The 8,762-nt window shown below is 42.7% G+C and overlaps 1 long non-coding RNA gene across 1 annotated transcript; it reads right to left on the minus strand.

The window, feature by feature from the left end:
- Positions 1–5,870: 5,870 nt before the first annotated feature.
- LOC120292259 lies at positions 5,871–8,388 on the minus strand. The gene is made up of 2 exons (XR_005550053.1): positions 7,335–8,388; positions 5,871–6,143 (listed from the first exon to the last, which is right to left on the minus strand). It is a non-coding gene; the product is annotated as an uncharacterized LOC120292259 (long non-coding RNA).
- Positions 8,389–8,762: the final 374 nt, after the last annotated feature.

Here is an 8,762-nt window from a genome sequence, read left to right on the forward strand (position 1 = left end):
GCCCAGAAAGCTTTGTAGCCCGGAGTTTTTCTTCCTATGACACAATGTGCTTCGTAGCCCAGAGAGCTTTGTAGCCCGGAGTCTTTCTTCCTATGACACAACGTTCTTCTGTAGCCTGGGGTCTTTCCTCCTCTTATTGATAAGATGCGCCTCCATAGTTATGAGTTCTTTCCGTCAACCCGATACGTGCCTATGCACCTAGGATCTCTCTATCGCCAAAATAATTTAGGTGTATTTTGTCTTTGAATGGAACCTCTTCGAGCTCCCATTCAAAGACGGGCAGCTGTTGACACCTAAATTTTAAAATTTATTAATGATTTAATGGTGTATAAAATTAGGAATTAGTCACTAAAAAAAAGAAAACAAAACAAACAGAAAAAAGAAAACAAAAACAACAAAAAGAAAACAAAAAAAAATGTGGAAGGGGCCGGGCTGGATCTCACCTTGGCCCGGCCCATGCCGCCTTCTCCCTCCCCCATCTTCTCGTGTGAAACCCTAGAAGGGGGAGGGGGGCTTGAAAGAAAAACGAGAGCCAGAGAAAAGGTGGAGAGGGAGACAAAAAGAAAGGAGAGAGAACACAGACCAGAGGGAGGACGGAGCTCAAGAAAAAAAGGGGGGAAGAAGAACAGGGTTCTACTTCCCCGGTGGGCTCGACTACCGCTTGCCATGCTTCACTTTCTGCCCGCCAGAAGCCGCACTCGCCGCTCGCGCCTGCTTTTCGCACGCCCAACACGATAACTGCCCCACCAGACACTGCATCGTTGTTTTGCCGCCTCTGCGCTACACCTCCATCTTCTGCGAGTGTCGACGTTGCTGCTTCTGCTCTGCCGGCCCGCGCCTCCTCCGTTGCTCGTGTCGTGACACTACCACCATCTTGATCTTCTTGCTCGAGCGCCCAACGTCACGCAGGGTATGGACTTGGGAGAGCCCGTGCCTAATCATGGGCCTTAGGCTCGCCCTTTAGGCAATACCCCTAAACCTGTTCCCTCCCCCGAGGGTAGGTCGTGACAGCCACCTAATGGAATCTCCGCTGCCGGAGGTCCTAGCATAAGTAAAAGGAGAAGTGTGCAGCTTTCTGCCACCAGCCATCAGAATGCTGGCTGAATCTTCTAATCCCGGCATCGTTCCTACAATTTGATAGGATTCATTTAAATAGAACTTCTTGATCAAAATATCATAACTTCTAGTGATGAGCAGCAAATTTTTTTTTTTTTTTAAAGATGTACAAGACCCTTTTGTTTCATTTTTTTCACCCACTTTTTCATGCTTTAGCTAAAGCTTTTGCCAGTCTTCTCTAAGTTCTTTTCTTTTGATCTTGTAGATAATGAAGATGGCATAAGATTCTTGCTTCTTGCTTCAGTGTTTTATGTATGAATCTATCTATTGTAAAGACGAGATGGAGTAGTAGAGTAGTGAATTGAGACAATATGGTTATTGGAGCTCTAAATTTTAGATTTGCTAATTTCGAATTTTTTAATAATAAAAATTAATATATTATTATAATATAACCGGTCCAGTCCGGGTGAGCAGATCCGCCCATGGAATCGGGAAACGGATCGGTACTCACCGGTTCCCATAAATTGGAATCGAGGACTGGATCGGTTCCCTTATGAACCACTGGTTCCGGGTAGTTCCGGTCCGGTTCCAGGCGGTCTGGGCTAGTCCCGGTTCTTTTGCACATCACTAGAGTCAATAATGTTGGTGAGCAATGTGAGGATGATGAGTTTTGATCTGATTCGGCTAAGATAAAAGGTAAGTGGGGTAGAACGAGTAAAGGGCTCAGTCTCAAAAGAAGCGTACAACTCGAAACACTGCTTCAACTAGTAATCAGAAGGCATCATCTTCAAGTCAAGACGAGACACCTAATATGTTGAGTACCAAATCGACATTAGTTGTGTGCCCTCCATCTCTGTTTTCCACTTGGATTACACAGCTAAGTGAGCATACGATTCCTGGGAAGAGGAAAGTATATATGTATTTTCGTAGGTAGAATTCCAAGGAATTGCCTCCGTTTTGGAAGGATAGAGATGGTGAGTATGTGAACGTGTTAACAAACTATCACACAGATAAATAGGCAGAACCTCTGCGGGATTTTCGTAGATGATATGGGGTTGAGTATGACTTTGACATTACTCTATGTGGCACCCCTCGACGGCCCCCAATCCGTTAGGGTCGCCACAGATTACTAGACACTCATCCTACTACATACCAGTAATGTCACGCCCTAATCCTCGAAAACGCACCCATCCTTCTATTTGGTCGATTTTATAATGCAATATCTCAGAACTATGTATCACCGACCCTTTCATTTATATTTGCACATGCGGAAGCAGTTATAAATCCCCAGACAATAAAACAATGGTGTCGCGACCAATTTTTTTCGGGTTTTAACCACCTAGGATTTGGCTAATGGATTGTTAAGCCTAGACTTAACTTGGGCTCTCCCAAACCCATACCAATTCGCAACTTAGGTTCAAGTTCTTAACATGCAAATGATATTTCAATCAGGAGTCGCCACTAATCTATTTTTGGTGGGTCGATTAGAAACCCAAGTAAAATAATGGGAGAATTACTTTACTCCTACGAACCAGAGATTAAGGGTACGGGGACTTGATTACATTAGATTTCTCTAATGCCCTTTCGGTACCATTCTTTTTATTTTCAAAAATGTTTGGCAATTGAATTGATTTTAAACTATCTCCCTAACATGTGAGATGATCATACGGGTGTGCAAACCACCAATTTAACACCCAAGAAAGCAATTAAATAATGTAGAATTTACCTAAAAGCAACGAAAGCAAGCATCTGCAGTGTTAAATTAAAATCCACATCAACAACCCTAGATATCGTTTCTAATTAACAAGCAATTACTCAATTTTTGTTTTCACTTTATTTAATGAGAATCATGCAATGCATGCTAATAATCTAATATGACATGGCAACATGACCTAAAATATATGACATGAAGAAATGCAATAATTAAATGTGATCTAAATGACCTAATTCTAATGACATGCAATGCGATGCAATGACATACAAAATTATTTAACCTAAAATGACATGCAGCATACAATTTAGTATGCGAGCTATATGTCACGCGACATTTATTAAATGACATAATCTAATGACGGGCAATTTCTAATTAGAAATGAACCTAACAATAATCACTAAAATGACGTGCATTTCATGGACTTAATTCTATATAACGTGCACATGATTTTTCCTATTCTAAAAATGCAATCTATTCCTGGAAATTGCAACTAATTTATCCTAAGACAAATTTTATGAAATTCGAAATTTAAAAATGCAAAAGTGATCTAGCTAGATTAAGATTCTCTCTAATTTGAACTAGGGATTAAGTCATATTAAATCCTAATTTAAACTAAGACATTATCTAAATCTAAGATGCAATTTATCTAAAAAGATGATCTAAATTTAAAATGAAACATGCAATTCTAATCTAAAATGCACAATGATTTTCTTGTGTTTTTCTTTAAGAAATTCGAAATTAAAACTTCACATAATTAAACATGCAATTCAAATAAAAAACTAACATCCTAAATGAATGCATTTTTTTTGTTTTCTTTTGTATTTTCCGAACTGAAATCCCTATCCTAGATATGCAAGATAACAAGAAATATTCTAAAACAAAGTGAATCTTAATTAAAATATTTTTTTGATTTTTCTTAGTGGTTTTCAAAAACCAACAATTATCAACTAAACATTAAATTTAAACTAATCAAGGCATCCAATCAAGTAAAGAATTACAATGATCGAAAAATTAACCTGTCATCTCACAGGTCAAATTAACGATTACTATAATCTTGAATGTCACGACAAGAATATCAAAATAACTAAAAATCTGATCCGAATTCTTACGGATCAAATTAATAGTTATATTGATTCAACAATTAATGTGCTATCGAAAAAATGCCCAAAAATTAATATAATTAAAAAATGATCCGGCGTCTTACGGACCAAATTAATAATTATATAGTTTTGGGCAAAACCTTAAGGATAATGCCTGAACTATACAAATAATTAAAATTGACATCCCATGTTCTAATTAAGCAAAAATGACAGCACTTAAAATAACTAGATAAAAAAAATAAAAATAAAAGGATAAAAAGTAAATCACCTAAAAAGGAAAAAAAAAAAAAAAAAAAAAAAAAAAGGCAACAATGGTGGACGGCGTCGGGCGGAGGATGGCCGGCATCAGAGCTCCGGCGAGGGCACAGCAGAGCGGCGGTGCGTCGGAGCAGAGACGGAGCTAGGCGGCTCGGGCTCGGGCAGAGAGCGGAGCAACTCGACTCGGGCTCAGGCAGAGGATCGGGGTCGGCTGTGGCTGCAGCAGGTGCCGGTGCTGGTTTTTTGCTGTTGGCGTCGGGTCGGATATGGCAGAGCAGCACGGCGGAGGCGTCGAGTCGCTGGTCGGAGGCTCTGCAGGCGTCAAGTTTTGTTGTTGGGGCGGCAGATCCGGCGAAGCAGCAGCGTCGCAGGGTGTCGTCACGGTGCCGCGATTGCTTGGCTGCCGGGCGTCGGTGGCGGTGGTCCACCGGGGCGAGGCGGGGCAGAGCTGCTTACGGCTTGCAGCAGAGAGGAATCGGGATCTGGGCTCCGGATCGCGAGTGAAGCGACGGCTTCGCGGCTGAGATGGTGTCGGGCCTTGTAGGTGTGCTTCGCGGGTCGTCGGGTGGAGGCATCGAAGGTAGGGCGAGGGCTGCGCGGCGGTCGGCGTAGCTGCTCACGGGCGAGGGGAACCCTAGTGGTGGCGCGGCACGAGCAACAGAGGAGATGCGGGCCGGTGCAGGGGCTCGCTCGTCGGTGGAGCGACGACCAGCTCGGATCTGCGGTCGTCGGGGCTCTCGAGTGGGCAGATCGGGATAGCGGTGGTGTCGCGGAGAGGCGGAGACGCGGCGTGGGGCGGCGGGGTGGCGACGGCGCAGGGGTGCGGCGGCGTGGCGTCGTGGCTGGATCTCGGGCGGAGGGAGCGGTGGCCGGCTGCCGGAAGAAGAAGATGAACATCACCCTGCTTTTCTTCTTTATTATTCTTTTTTCTTTCACACTCACCTATCCCCTCTCACGTCACTTTCTCTCCTCTCTCTTCTCTCTCTCACGGCAATGCTCTCTCTAACTTTTATTTTTCCGGCAGTTTGTCAGGAAAAAGAAAAAGAGAAAAAGCCCTCTTTTTGCTGAAGATGGACGATGAAGAAAACCTTTCTCTCTCTTTTTTACTTGACTTTTCCTCTCTCTTTTTTGTGTTTCTCTTCTTCTCTCGAGACCTCCACAGACGGCTTCCCTCCCAAAAAAAAAAACCCCTAGAAAAGCCTCTCCTTTTATAGAGCAAGAACAAATCAACGAAGATTTCATATATTGACTCAGCGATAGAAGCTAATCCGAATTTTTTTTTTTGTGTGAAGATTTTCTAGATAATTCACTCAAGATAAAGCTCCATTAACCAACTTTAAAATCTTTCGAAATCTCTATCCGCAACAAAATATTTTAGAATATTCCTTATCCTCCTTAATATTCCCAATGATTTTTAAAGATAAGATCACAATCCGATTTTCTCAAATTCCAAAAATCCTCATTTCAAATCTCAATTTCATAAATGGGCTTGGGCCAATTTGTACTCTTCATGGGCTTAGTCCGACCTGTCAATTTAAAACTCAAAAACACCAATTCGACCCATCCGCCACCAATCCAGTAAATAAAATGCAAAATATGCAAACTAAATGTAGCTATGCAATTAATATTTTTTTTCATGGATAAAAATTAACCCCTAATTTTTTTATGCAATAAATGACTAAATAGATCGCCAAAATTTAGGTGTCAACAAATGGGATAGAAAAGTAGGCCATATTTTTCACATTGAAATTCACAACCACACTTTTATACACACACACATCATAGTATCTTACAATACTATTAACATAGGCCTAATCTAACACCTATCCACAAGTACACAAGGTTAACATAACGGGATGGGGTCTCAGTCCTCATCCGGGTCATACTCGGGATCATCATCCCAATCCTCTTGAGACTCTTCTTCACTAAGCTCATTTTCTTCAAGCTTTTCATCCTCTGTTGGCTCGTCATCAGGGTCATCCAACAGATAATCCTCCTCCGGTCCCTCTACGGACCTGAAATAGTTATTCAATAACCAATGAGACCATGTCTCAGCGAGTTCTACCCCCTAAGACCTGATTAGTAAACCAATACGCCATATGGTTGCCTAAGCACAACATGAGTCAGAAGACTTACCTTGGCCTCATTTCCAACCTGCAATTCAAGGTTAAACACAGATGCTTCATATATCACATCAAACATTCAATCAATTCACGACAACAAATCAAATCGTTGATCAATCGACTTTGTCGATTACATGTCAGTCGGACCATCTCTAAGTCATTCCCACTCATACCATGATTCCCAGATGGTGTACTCATTCACGAAATCACATTTGTTTCTTGGGCGTTGTTTTCGCCAATGACATACCGATCACCGACACCGTGCATTCTTTAAGGCACCGTTTTTACCAGTGATATCCTCGATCACCGAACCATGTGTCCTTTCTAGGATGCCGTTTTCGCCAAGGTGAAATCGGCAATAGACAACATCGTGAGTTCTTTAAGGCGTCGTTTTCACCAGTGACATTTCCTTAATCACCGAACCACGTTTGTCTATAAGTCATTCACGTGCATTCTTTAAGGCGCCGTTTTCGCCAGTGATACTTCCAATCACCGAACCACGTATGTCCAATAACATCGTACCTGATTGGTCTCAACCAAAAATATTCTCAGTTAGCTCTCACCATTCTCTCTACTATATAGCCCATCAACGTATAACTAGTGCTATATACTCATACTTGGCCATCTACCAATCAAATATTCAATTACAAACAATTTAAGACAAATCCTCAAATTTCACAATTTAAATCAATTCCATATAAATTGAAGCTCAATTAAATAAATGGACTGCATCACGACAATCAGCACGAAATTCCGGTCACCGGCCATCCCGGTTGAATTTTCGGAAAAATAATTAATTAAATAATTAATTTCGAAAATTAAATAAATAAATATTAAAAATCCAATTTAGACCCGTATTGCCTGATTGGAGCCTGAAACAGGTTGGGAAAATCTCGAGATACATTCAATAACTAATAGTATATCTCTACTTGCTAATGACTAAGTTTAACTACCTAACATGCATAATTAAGTCACTAATTTAATTGTTCTAACCTAATCTAACCACCTAATTGCACTTAATTAAATCTAACCAAGCCTAAGCATAATTAGCAAACTAAGAAACCATTAGTGAGTAAAACTCACTTGGCAAAGCGAAGATCAGAATACTGCGATGACGACGCAACGGCGGCCGAATTCCAAAATTTCGGCGACTTCGATGCACCCTCAGGCCGGGCCAAGAAACTTTACAAGCCCACAGAAATATCTGGGCTTGGGTCTGCTGGAATTCTTGGGCTGAGCTAATAAACTGACAACGGGCTGAAGACTCCTGAAGATGGGCCAAGCAAAGTTGGATCATGGGCTGTCTTCTTGAGCTTCAAGTGAGCTAAAATTGGGCTCAATTCACTGGGCCTACGAGACTAAATGAGCTGGGCCGAACTATTGCTGACTTGTGGGCCGATTGCTTGGGCTGGGCTTTGGCTCCGCGGAACTCATGAACCAACAAATTTCGCTGGGCTTGAAATCCAATGGGCTGAAGTTGCTGCAGAAGACGCGCGGGCCGAAGACTGCAGGAAATTACGGGCTTCCTTCGTGCAATTCACACGGCCAGATGGAGACAGCAAGCTGGGCAAGAGAATCGAAGATGGCGGAAGCAGATGCTGGCGTTCGCTGGGGGGTGTTGCGGTCAAAGATGGGGAGAAGTAGCTGGTTCGTTGACCAGCGTGGGGACAGCGAGAGAGAGATGTGGGCTTCACTGGGGAACGAAGGAGATGGGGGCGGTTGACGTTGGTAGCTTCGGTTGACTCAGAGGAAGCAGCAAGGTGGCAAGTGGCAGCTGGCGTCTTCGACTGAGAGGGGCAGACGAGCGAAAGGAGAGAGAGATCACGGAGCTGCTGGTTGACTTCACACACAGAAGACTCGAGGAACAGTTGAGTGTTGGCCGCGTGGAGGAAGTTGCTAGGCGATGCACGGGCAAAGAGCTGGAGAAACCGACTTTGCTTCAGCTTGTTGACTCACGCGTGGCATAGAAATCCGGTAGATGTTGAAGGTGCTGCATCGTAGCGTTGAGGAAGAGCGACTGGGTCAACAATGGGGTTTTCGGTGGAAGTTGTTGACCGAGAGAGTTGAGGCGTGCGGCAGACCGTAAGAAATAAACGAAAGTGAAGCAGCAACTGGAAGAGGAAATGAAAAAGAAACAAAACAGGGACTGATGAAGATGAGGTTGGCGAAGGCTTGCACGGCAAGTTGAGAGGAAAATGGGTTAAAAAGTCAAGACTCTATCCTTTGCATTCAATGCTTGGTCTCCCTTATCATCCACATGAATATCTTAATGTCCCCCATTACTTTCTTCCCCTTTTATTTCCATAAATACCTCAAATTGATGCCCAAAATTCCAGCTCTATCTCAAGCTCCGAATTTTCAATTTTCGGACTTCAATACCTTCGACTAATTCTCCGTTTGACGTTCAATTTAGCCAAGGAAAAAGCCCATATGATTTTATGTAAGTCCCCAACACCCAGAGGCTCGGCCTAAAAGTCCAAATTTCCTTTAGTTTAGTCTATCTAAATTTCT

This window comes from Eucalyptus grandis, chromosome 3 (assembly GCF_016545825.1).
Source record: "Eucalyptus grandis isolate ANBG69807.140 chromosome 3, ASM1654582v1, whole genome shotgun sequence".
In the NCBI taxonomy this organism is placed as follows: Eukaryota; Viridiplantae; Streptophyta; class Magnoliopsida; order Myrtales; family Myrtaceae; genus Eucalyptus; species Eucalyptus grandis.